This window comes from Mobula birostris, chromosome 13 (genome assembly GCF_030028105.1).
Source record: "Mobula birostris isolate sMobBir1 chromosome 13, sMobBir1.hap1, whole genome shotgun sequence".
Taxonomy (NCBI): Eukaryota; Metazoa; Chordata; class Chondrichthyes; order Myliobatiformes; family Myliobatidae; genus Mobula; species Mobula birostris.
Window position 1 is genome coordinate 74,144,939 of NC_092382.1, and position 12,524 is coordinate 74,157,462.

Consider the following 12,524-nt stretch of genomic DNA (forward strand, 5'->3'; position numbering starts at 1 on the left):
TCACTCCATCCTCCTGCCACCCCACTAGGAATAGGGTTCCCCTGGTCCTCATCTACCACCCCACCAGCCTCCGGGTCCAACATATTATTCTCCGTAACTTCCGCCACCTCCAACGGGATCCCACCACTAAGCACATCTTTCCCTCCCCCCCTCTCTCTGCATTCCGCAGGGATCGCTCCCTACACGACTCCCTTGTCCATTCATCCCCCCCATCCCTCCCCACTGATCTCCCTCCTGGCACTTATCCGTGTAAGCGGAACAAGTGCTACACATGCCCTTACACTTCCTCCCTTACCACCATTCAGGACTCACAAGTGAAGTGTTGAATTATATGCTCCACTTGATCTTTCATTGATCCTGTTGCTATTCTATAGATTTGCTAAGTGTTCCTGTAGAAAAAAAGAATCTCACGGTTATATGTGGTGACATATATGTACTTTAATGAAGGCAATGTGCAGGTATTCGCAAATAGGCAGTAAAAACAAAAGCAGGTCAGCATTGACTAGAAGGGCCGAAGGGCCTGCTTCAGTGCTGCTGGACTATGTGACTCCAATAATATTCTGATTTGTAATTTCCACAGTCAGTGCTTTGCTACTAAACACTGAACCCAGAAATTTACCCAAACGAGAATTGAAAGTCTCTTAGCTGGCGACAAAAAGCGTTTACAAGCTGTGATACTTGCCAAAGGGGGTGTTACTAAGTACTGACCATGCAGGGTGCCCAAACTTTTACTTCGGGCCCTTTTCCTTTTTTGCTATTTTGAAACTGTAAAAGATGGAAATAAAAATGTAATCCTGCTTAAAATATTAAAGAAATGTGCCATGTTTGACTTTGTGCCTTTTGGAAATCAGGTCATCTTTTACTCGCTTAACTATTCACAGTAACGGAAATTTAACCAGGGGCGCCCAAACATTTGCATGCCACTGCATATATCCTGTGACTTCCAAACTGCTTCCAGAAATTCCTGCCATTGCTGCTATGTTTTCATCCTGCCCATGTTCTTTTCAAATCAATTTTGACCAATTTTTCTCTCATCCCTCTCTAATTCTCTTTATTCCACATCTGACTTTAGATTCTCCTTCTCTAATGTCAGGGTGAATTTGATCATATTAAGATCACTTGCCCTTAAGGGTTCTTTGAACTTAAGTGACCTAATTAATTCTGGATCATTACAACACCCAGTCCAGAATAGCTGATCCCCAAGTGGGTTCAACCACGAGCTGCTCTAAAAACGCATCTTGTAGGAATTCTAGGAATTCCTCCTCTGAGACCAACACCATCCTAATTTTCCTAATCACCTGCATGACAATCCCCCATGAGTATTGTAACATTGCCCTTTTGGCACACATTTTCTATCTCCCATTGTAATGTGTGGACTACATACTCACTACTGTTTGGAGGTCTCTATACAATTCCCATCAGGGATTTTTTTTACATTTGCTGTTCCTTAATTCTACCCATGGATTGTACACCTTCCAACCCTATGCCACCTCTTTCTAATGATTTTATTTAATATTTTACCAACAGAGCCACACAACTCCACTACCAGCTTGTTCTTTCAAGAAGCATGTAAGTATCTGATAAGCAGTCGTGATAAGAAAGACAGGCCAGAAAACTTAAATGAGATACTCAGAAAAATGAATCATCACTATGAAAGAAAACATTAACCAGTGGAATGAGTATGACCCTCCGTGATCTGGGCCGTCAATTATGTGTCGGGCAGCACCTAATTAATTAGCATGTTTATTTCCGCTTTTTTCTTAAAGATGTGCTGTGTGCGCCCCCAGCTACCGCTGCATTCTCCGCGAATCACTATCTGTCTGTGATCTGGGGGTTGGGGTGGTGGGACACTGGGGTGTCGTCTGTTTCCATCAGGCAGGCAGCTCATCTTCTCCTATGTCTGCCCACCTCGATGTCGAAGGCCGAGGTTCGTTGTCTGCTGTGGCTGATGTGGAAGGCTTGCTTGACTGCTGAGCCTCGCACCTTTTTAGATCATACAGTTCTTTGTAAGCACTCAAATCATCCTGCAAATATCCCCTAAACCGACGTACCCTTTCAAAATTAAAGTCGTACTTTATCATTGCAGCGAAAATCTCACGCAGTTGCTTCACGTTTATTTCACTGATGAATTCGGTTTTGATTGTGATCCTTTCCTCTTCCAATTGCATCAGCTCTTCATCTATCAGTTCTTGGTCATGGGATGCCAAAACCTCTTCAACATCATCTTCGTCAGCTTCCACAAACCAAACTCATGTTGTCCTTACTTCGTTCACGATGATCAAAACGCTTAATTATGTCTAATTTTACGCTGTGTAACACCCTTACGAGCTCTTTCAGGCTTTTCCAATACCTTAGAACTCATCTCGCTAACGGCTGCTTAATGCAATGTGTTTAAGCAATGCCAGCGAGAATGCCATTCCGAATCCGGAGGGAGAGCGGCTGCTCGGGGCACGCGCTGCCTTTTATGGCTCGCTGATTTTTTCGTGCACTGATTTTTCTGTAACAGTGAAAACACCTTCTGTTAGAGAAAACAGGGAACTAATGTAGGTCTTTTGTAACAGTGAGGTTTCATAAAGCGAACGTTTGAAAAGTGGGGTACACCTGTACAGGACAGGATGGTTAACAAAAGGAAAAAAAAAATCAAAAGTAAATGAAGTACAAACAAACAAGGCAGTAAGTGCAGAAAATGCCAAGAAAAACCAGAAACAATCCAACACATTTCAGAATCCTGCAGCAGTTTAACTCAATGTGATAACTTACAGAGGTACAATCAAGTGGCAAATATCACTCACCAAAATCTTGCTTTAAAATTCAAACTCATGAATGCCCTCCATCACTTCATAAAGGCACCATAAATTCAAGCCTGATCCAGTTTTATAGTCAAAATCTTACAAATTATTTGATAATCAATACATTATTACAGATAGGATAATCCATAATAACCATCTGGATATAATATTACAGGATAAACAAGCAGGAACAAATCCCTCAATAAATAAAACCATTCCCAACACACATGTTCCTCGACCAGTGGAGCACCTCACCACAGGTATTGTTTGTGTCATCAGTCAGACAACCAAAAGATTTTCTCCATCAATCAGCTTCCAAATGTTGCTAGTCTGACATTCGTTGCCATGCCCCGCTGCTGATTCCCTTCTCCTCGACTTATTCAGTCTACAGAAAGTTCAAGGGAAACCTCTTCACCCACAGAGTGGTGACTGGAACCTATCCCATAGGGAGAGCCAGAGGTGAATAACAGGGGAGGATTTAAAAGGACTGTTGTGGAACTGAATCACTGGCAGAGTCCTGCCGGTCTGAGTTGACTCTCTACTGTACACTAGTCATGTTATGAATTCACTAAGTACCATAGACAGAGTTTAAAATAGAACTGATTTACTTGTCTCAGATCCAGAATATTAAACTCCAGTCCCATTAAAGGTGAATATGCAGCAGAAGAAACTCCTTCCATGCCCGGTGACCAGGGTGCAGAACCGGGTGTGGTGAGCAGCAGCAATAATTGCAGAGTTCAGCACTGACAGTCACTCTCGAAATTGCATTCAGCAACCGTGATGGCCAAACATCCAGCATGCAGCTTATTGAAACTTTCTCCCCAGTGTGAACCCGGTAGCGTGTCACAAGTGTAACATACTGTAAGGTTTCACTGCTCATGTAATGGCCTCTCTGCAATGTTTCACTGCTGAGGTAATGGTTTCTCTGTCGCGGCAATGTTTAGGTTACGACTAGAGATAACAGGGTTTTGGAGTGCAGGGCTATCCACTGACAGAAATGTTCTTCCTTGTGAGTCTGGAAGAGAGATTTTCATGGTCTTTTGTCGGAGAGAGATGAGAAGACACGAATGGAGAGAGTGGGCCCTTTTATCTTTTTTTGTTTACTTCACTAACCACATAGTCAAAGTAAGAATTATAAAGCTCAATCACTTAATCACATATTGTGTACTGTTTGTTATTTTGGGGTACTGATTTGTAACAGGGGACACATCACGAAGCATCCACCCAAATGAGATTTCTTAAGTTTGACCAGGCTGAGGGGCTATCACCCCCTATATTAAGCAGCTAGCCGAAGCGGGGGTTATATAAGGTTAGATGACTAAGCGAATTGCTTCCCACGGTCAGAGCAGGTGAACGGCCTCTCTCCACTGTGAACTCGCTGGTGTCTCTGTAGTTGACATGACCGAGTGAATCCCTTCCCACAGACTGAGCAGGTGAAAGGCCTCTCCCCTGTGTGAACTCTCTGATGAGCCACCAGTTGAAATGATGAAGCAAATCCCTTCCCACAGTCTGAGCAGGTGAATGGCCGCTCCCCGGTGTGAACTCTCTGATGGACCTTCAGATGAGATGACATAGTAAGTCCCTTCCCACAGTCTGAGCAGGTGAATGGCCTCTCCCCAGTGTGAAATCGCTGATGTATCTTCAGTTGAGATGACGAAATGAATCCCTTCCCACAGTCTGAGCAGGTGAATGGCCATTCCCCTGTGTGGGCTGACTGGTGTGTCACGAGGTGAGATGACCGATTGAATCCCTTGCCACAGACTGAGCAGGAGAACTGCCACTTCCCAGTGTGAACTGACTGGTGTCTCTGTAGGAAGGCTGAATCAGTGAATCCCTTCCCACAGACTGAGCAGGTGAATGGCCACGCCCCGGTATGAACTAACTGGTGTCTTAGTAGGTGAGGTGACAAAGTGAATCCCTTCCCACAGTCTGAGCAGGTGAACGGCCGCTCCCCAGTGTGAACATGCTGATGTACCTTCAGTTGAGATGACGAAGTGAATCCTTTCCCACAGTCTGAGCAGGTGAATGGCCTCTCCCCAGTGTGGAGTCTCTGATGTACCTTCAGTTTAGATGACCGCGTGAATCCCTTCCCACAGTCTGAGCAGTTGAAAGGCTTCTCCCCAGTGTGAACTCGCTGATGTATCTTCAGCTTAGATGATGAAATGAATCCCTTCCCACAGTCTGAGCAGGTGAATGGCCTTCCTCCAGTGTGAACTCGCTGATGTACCTTCAGCTGACATGACCGGATGAATCCCTTCCCACAGTCTGAGCAGGTGAATGGCCTCTCTCCAGTGTGAACTCTCTGATGTACCTTCAGTTTAGATGCTGAAATGAATCCCTTCCCACAGTCCGAGCAGGTGAATGGCCAATCTCCAGTGTGGATTCGCTGATGTACCTTCAGATTAGATAACCGAATGAATCCCATCCCACAGTCTGAGCAGGTGACTGGCCACTCCCCGGTGTGAACTCGCTGATGTACCTTCAGTTTAGATGAGCAAGTGAATCCTTTCCCACAGTCTTTGCAGGTGAACGGCCTCTCTCCAGTGTGAACTCGCTGATGTACCTTCAGTTTAGATGAGTAAGTGAATCCCTTCCCGCAGTCTGGGCAGGTGAACGGCTGCTCCCCGGTGTGAACTCGCTGGTGAGCCATTAGGTCAGATGACTGAGTGAATCCTTCCCCAGAAATTCAGCAGATGACCAGCCTCCGCCTAGTGTGAATTGACTGGTGCGTCCACAGGTGGGAAGACTGACTGAATCCTTTCTCACACACAGAACAGGTGAATGGCCTTGTCCCAGTGTGAACCTGCTGATGTTCCTTCAGTTGAGATGACCGAGTGAATCCATTCCTGCCGTCTAAGGAGATGAATGGGTTTTCCCCTGTGTAAAATGACGGACGTGCCAGTTGGTCAGATGATCGAGTGAATCCCTCCCCACAGTCTGAGCAGGAAGGATGTTCGACTGAATCCTTTGCTCCACTTCTTAAATATCTGGACAGAGACAGCAAAACTGGCGTGTTGTGTTCAAGATTCCCGTAGACAAATTCCTTGTCATTTTTAACCTGTAAAAAGATTTACAAAATCCATCAATGTGTGAAGGACAACATTTCTGGTGAGATCACTTGAGTTGTCAAGGTGTAATTCGACATCAAACTGTTACAGAGAATTTCAACCCAAGTTGGAGAGAGAAATTATTTTCTAACTGGGCACAGTGCTGGTATCTGGAATGACCATCAAACTCTCTGATGCTCTTCCTGTCTCTATAAGAATGGGGCATTTCTGCCATCTCCAATCTGTCACCTGGCTCAGTTTGACTCTCTCCATTGGTATTATTCCCTGTTCCTGCTGAGCTGCATGGGTGCCTGGCCCCACAGTAAATGAAACACTCTCACACAAATAGCCTTTGTTGACGTGCAGCTGGAATTTTCTTTTATGTACTGCTAATTTAAAGTGCCACAGTTTTAACACCATGTAAATATCTCCTGCTCAGATGTATGGTTGGTCTGCACAGCTGTTAAAAGGAATTAGAGTGAATATTAGTGTTATTTCAGGTTCTTGTCATGGTCATAGAGGAGTACAACACAGAAAGAGACCCCTCGGCCTATCTAGTTTGTGCTGAACTATTTAAACTTTCTACTCCCATATCCCTACCATCCAGGTACCTACACAAACCTCTTAAATGTTGAAATTAAGCTCGCATGCACCACTTCCCCTGTTCATTCCACACGTGGATGTTCGTCTGTGTGAAGAAGTTTCCCATCATGTTCCCCTTAAAGTTTCACCTTTCACACTTAATCCATGGCCTCTGATTGTATTCTCATCCAATCTCAGTGGAAAAAGCCTGCTTGCATTTACTCCATCTATAACCCTCATAATGTTGGAACACCTCCATCAAATTTCCTGTCAATCTTTTATATTCCAGGGAATATAGTCCTGATCTGTTCATTCTTTCCTTATAACCCAATTCCTCCAGATGTGACAACATCCTCGTGAATTTTCTCTGAACTCTTTCAACTTATTTTACATTTTCCTGTAGGTTGGTGACCAAAACTGCACACAATACTCCAAAGCAGGCCTCACCAATGTCTTGTACAATGTCAATATGACATCCATCTCCTGTACTCAGTACTTTGATTTGTGAAGGCCGATGTGCCAAAATCTTTCTTTCCATCCTGATCAAACTGTGACACCACTTTCAGTGAATTATGGACCTGTATTCCCAGATTCCTTTCTTCTACAACATTTCTCAGAGCCCTACTCAGAGCAGTGTGTAAGACCTTGTTCCTATCAACATGCAACACTTCACACTTGTCCGCATTAAATTCCTTTTTCCGTTTTGCAACCCATTTTTTCAGCAGGTCCAGATCACACTGCAAACCATGATAGTATTTCTCACTGTCCACTACACCACAAATATTGGTGTCATTCACAAATTTGCTGATCCAGTTAACCATGTTACCATCCAGATTACTGATATAGATGACAAGCAACAACAGATCCAGCACTGATCCCTGTGGCATAACGCTAGTCACAGACCTCCAGTCAGAGAGGCAACCATCTGCTACCACACTCTGGCTTCTCCCAAAGACAGTGTCTCATCCAGTTTACTATCTCATCTTGAATGCTGAGTGACTGAATCTTCTTGACCAACCTCCCATATGAGACTTTGTCAAGTGCCTTGCTAAAGTCCATGTAGACAACATCCACTGCCTTGCTTTCCTGATAACATCTTCGAGAGACTCTATAAGTTTGGTTGGACATGACCTACCGTGTACAAACCCATGCTGCCTATCCTTAATCAGTCCACATCTATCTAAATAATTGTATATCTGCTTCCTGCATGTATGTTCCAATAACTTTCCCTCTACCGATGTCAAGCTCACCAACATACAATATCTTACTTTATTTTTTAGAGCCTTTCTTGAACAACAGAACAACATTGGCTGTCCTCCAATCCTCCAGTACCTCACTTGTCACCGCGGATGATTTAAATATCTGTGTTTAGGTCCTGACAATTTCTGCACGTGTCTACCTCAAGGTCCCAGGGAACAACTTGTCAGGCCCTGGGGATTTATCCATGGTAATTTTTTCTTACGACAGCAAACACCCCCACCTCTGTAATCTGTACAGGGTCCATGAAGTTGATGTTGCTTTCCCTCATTTCTATAGACTCTGTGTCCATCTCCTGTGTAAATACGGATGCAAAACAAATATTTAAAATCTCCCCCATCTATTTTGTCTCCTCGTATGGATTATCATTCTGATCTTCCAGTGTGGGCATTTTTCTGCACTGACCTTCTCCATGTCTCTATGACAGAGAAGCTGGGCAAATTTGATTGTCAGGGGAAACTGGTAGGAATGACAACAGAGCAGAAAAGGCTGGAGTTTCTGGGAGCAATTCGGGAGCTGAGTGATAGATACATCCTGAAGAACTGGAAGCATTGTAAAGACAGGAGGGCATAACCGTGGCTGAAATGAGAAGCCAAAGCCAATGTAGAAGCAAAAGAGAGGGCAAACAATATAATAAAAAACATTGGGAAGCTTTCAGAAACCAACAGAAGATAACTAAAAAGAAATGTCAGATGAGCTCAGGGCGTGGAATTATGTTATTGTAGTCGCTATGATTCTTGGTTGCACCCAACAGGCTGAGGCATTCAGAGAAACAAAATATCAGGGGCCTCAATATAAGACCAAAGACCATAAGACAAAGAAGCAGAAGTCGGCCATTTGGCCCATCGAGTCTGCTCCGCCATTTTATCGTGAGCTGATCCATTCTCCCATTTAGTCCCACTCCCCCGCCTTCTCACCATAACCTTTGATGCCCTGGCTACACAGATACCTATCAATCTCTGCCTTAAATACACCCAATGACTTGGACTGCACTGCTGCCCGTGGCAACAAATTCCATAGATTCACCACGCTCTGACCAAAAAAATGTCTTTGCATTTCTGTTCTGAAAGGGTGCCCTTCAATCCTTAAGTCATGCCCTCACGTACTAGACTCCCCGATCATAGAAACATAGAAAATAGGTGCAGGAGTAGGCCATTTGGCCCTTTGAGCCTGCACCGCCATTCAGTATGATCATGGCTGATCATCCAACTCAGAACCCTGTACCTGCCTTCCCTCCATACCCATTGATCCCTTTAGCCACAAGGGCCATATCTAACTCCCTCTTAAATATAGCCAATGAACTGGCCTCAACTGTTTCCTGTGGCAGAGAATTCCACAGATTCACCACTCTGTGTGTGAAGAAGTTTTTCCTAATCTCGGTCCGAAAAGGCTTCCCCTCTATCCTCAAACTGTGACCCCTCATTCTGGACTTCCCCAACATCAGGAACAATCTTCCTGCATCTAGCCTGTCCAATCCCTTTAGGATTTTATACGTTTCAATCAGATCCCCCCTCAATCTTCTAAATTCCAACAAGTATAAGCCTAGTTCATCCAGTCTTTCTTCATATGAAAGTCCTGCCATCCCAGGAATCAATCTGGTGAACCTTCTTTGTACTCCCTCTATGGCAAGGATGTCTTTCCTCAGATTAGGGGACCAAAACTGCACACAATACTCCAGGTGTGGTCTCACCAAGGCCTTGTACAACTGCAGTAGTACCTCCCTGCTCCTGTACTCGAATTCTCTTGCTATAAATGCCAGCATACCATTTGCCTTTTTCACCACCTGCTGTACCTGCATGCCCACTTTCAATGACTGGTGTATAATGACACCCAGGTCTCGTTGCACCTCCCCTTTTCCTAATCGGCCACCATTCAGATAATAATCTGTTTTCCTGTTTTTGCCACCAAAGTGGATAACTTCACATTTATCCACATTAAATTGCATCTGCCATGAATTTGCCCACTCACCTAACCTATCAAAGTCACCCTGCATCCTCTTAGCATCCTCCTCACAGCTAACACTGCCACCCAGCTTCATGTCATCCGCAAACTTGGAGATGCTGCATTTAATTCCCTTATCCAAGTCATTGATATACATTGTAAACAACTGGGGTCCCAGCACTGAGCCTTGCGGTACCCCACTAGTCACTGCCTGCCATTCTGAAAAAGTCCCGTTTATTCCCACTCTTTGCTTCCTGTCTGCCAACCAATTCTCTATCCACATCAATACCTTACCTCCAATACCGTGTGCTTTAAGTTTGCACACTAATCTCCTGTGTGGGACCTTGTCAAAAGTCTTTTGAAAATCCAAATATACCACATCCACTGATTCTCCCCTATCCACTCTACTAGTTACATCCTCAAAAAATTCTATGAGATTCGTCAGACATGATTTTCCTTTCACAAATCCATGCTGACTTTGTCCGATGATTTCACTGCTTTCCAAATGTGCTGTTATCACATCTTTGATAACTGACTCTAGCAGTTTCCCCACCACCGATGTTAGGCTAAATGGTCTATAATTCCCTGGTTTCTCTCTCCCTCCTTTTTTCAAAAAGTGGGGTTACATTAGCCACCCTCCAATCCTCAGGAACTAGTCCAGAATCTAAAGAGTTTTGAAAAATTATCACTAATGTATCCACTATTTCTTAGGCTACTTCCTTAAGCACTCTGGGATGCAGACCATCTGGCCCTGGGGATTTATCCGCCTTTAATCCCTTCAATTTACCTAACATCACTTCCCTACTAACATGTATTTCCCTCAGTTCCTCCATCTCACTGGACCCTCTGTCCCCTACTATTTCCGGAAGATTATTTATGTCCTCCTTAGTGAAGACAGAACCAAAGTAATTACTCAATTGGTCTGCCATGTCCTTGCTCCCCATAATCAATTCACCTGTTTCTGTCTGTAGGGGACCTACATTTGTCTTAGCCAATCTTTTTTCTTTTCACATATCTATAAAAGCTTTTACAGTCAGTTTTTATGTTCCCTGCCAGTTTTCTCTCATAATCTTTTTCCCCTTCCTAATTAAGCCCTTTGTCCTCCTCTGCTGAACTCTGAATTTCTCCCAGTCCTCAGGTGAGCCACTTTTTCTGGCTAATTTGTATGCTTCTTCTTTGGAATTGATACTATCCCTAATTTCCCTTGTCAGCCACGGGTGCACTACCTTCCTTGATTTATTCTTTTGCCAAACTGGGATGAACAATTGTTGTAGTTCATCCATGCGATCTTTAAATGCTTGCCATTGCATATCCACCGTCAACCCTTTAAGTGTCATTTGCCAGTCTATCTTAGCTACTTCACGTCTCATACCTTCAAAGTTACCCTTCTTTAAGTTCAGAACCTTTGTTTATGAATTAACTATGTCACTCTCCATCCTAATGAAGAATTCCACCATATTATGGTCACTCTTACTCAAGGGGCCTCTCACAACAAGATTGCTAATTAACTGTTCCTCATTGCTCAATACCCAGTCTGGAATAGCCTGCTCTCTAGTTGGTTCCTCGACATGTTGGTTCAAAAAACCATCCCGCATACATTCCAAGAAATCCTCTTCCTCAGCACCCTTACCAATTTGGTTCACCCAATCTACATGTAGATTGAAGTCACCCATTATAACTGCTGTTCCTTTATTGCACACATTTCTAATTTCCAGTTTAATACCATCCCCAACCTCACTACTACTGTTAGGTGGCCTGTACACAACTCCCACCAGCATTTTCTGCCCCTTAGTGTTATGCAGCTCTACCCATATCGATTCCACATCCTCCCAGCTTATGTCCTTCCTTTCTATTGCGTTAATCTTCTCTCTAACCAGCAACGCCACCCCACCTCCTTTTCTTTCATGTCTATCCCTCCTGAATATTGAATATCCCTGAATGTTGAGCTCCCATCCTTGGTCACCCTGGAGCCATGTCTCTGTGATCCCAACTATATCATATTCATTAATAACAATCTGCACTTTTAATTCATCCACCTTGTTACGAATGCTCCTTGCATTAAAACACAAAACCTTCAGGCACACTTTTACAACTCTCTTAGCCCTTATACAATTATGTTGAAAAGTGGCCCTTTTTGATGCTTGCGCTGGATTTGTCGGCCTGCCACATTTACTTTTCACCTTACTACTTTTTGCTTCTACCCTCATTTTACGCCCCTCTGTCTCTCTGCACTGGTTCCCATACCCCTGTTGTGAACTAACCTCCTCTTGCCTAGCCTCTTTAATTTGATTCCCACCCCCCAACCATTCTAGTTTAAAGTCACCTCAGTAGCCCTCACTAATCTCCCTGCCAGGATATTGGGAAACAACTTTGCCACATCCACTCTGTCCATGCCTTTCAACATTCGAACTGTTTCTATGAGGTCTCCCCTCATTCTTCTAAACTCCAAGGAATACAGTCCAAGAGCGGACAAATGCTCCTCATATGTTAACCCTCTCATTCCCGGAATCATTCTAGTGAATCTTCTCTGTACCCTCTCCAACATCAGCACATCTTTTCTTAAATAAGGAGACCAAAACTGCCCACAGAACTCCAAGTGAGGTCTCACCAGCGCCTTATAGAGCCTCAACATCACATCTCTGCTCCTATACTCTATTCCTCTAGAAATGAATGCCAACATTGCATTCGCCTTCTTCACAACTGACTCAACCTGGAGGTTAACCTTAAGGGTAGCCTGTACGAGGACTCCCAAGTCCCGTTGTATCTCAGAACTTTGAATTCTATCCCCGTTTAAATAATCATCTGCCCGTTTATTTTTTCTACCAAAGTGCATAACCATACACTTTCCAACATTGTACTTCATTTGCCACTTCTCTGCCCATTCTTCCAATCTATCCAAGTCTCTCTG

The 12,524-nt window shown here is 44.0% G+C and overlaps 1 pseudogene; it reads right to left on the reverse strand.

Annotated features, from left to right (window-relative positions):
• LOC140206983 (uncharacterized) overlaps nt 1-12,524 on the reverse strand; it is a 291,411-nt pseudogene that overhangs the window by 275,904 nt on the left and 2,983 nt on the right.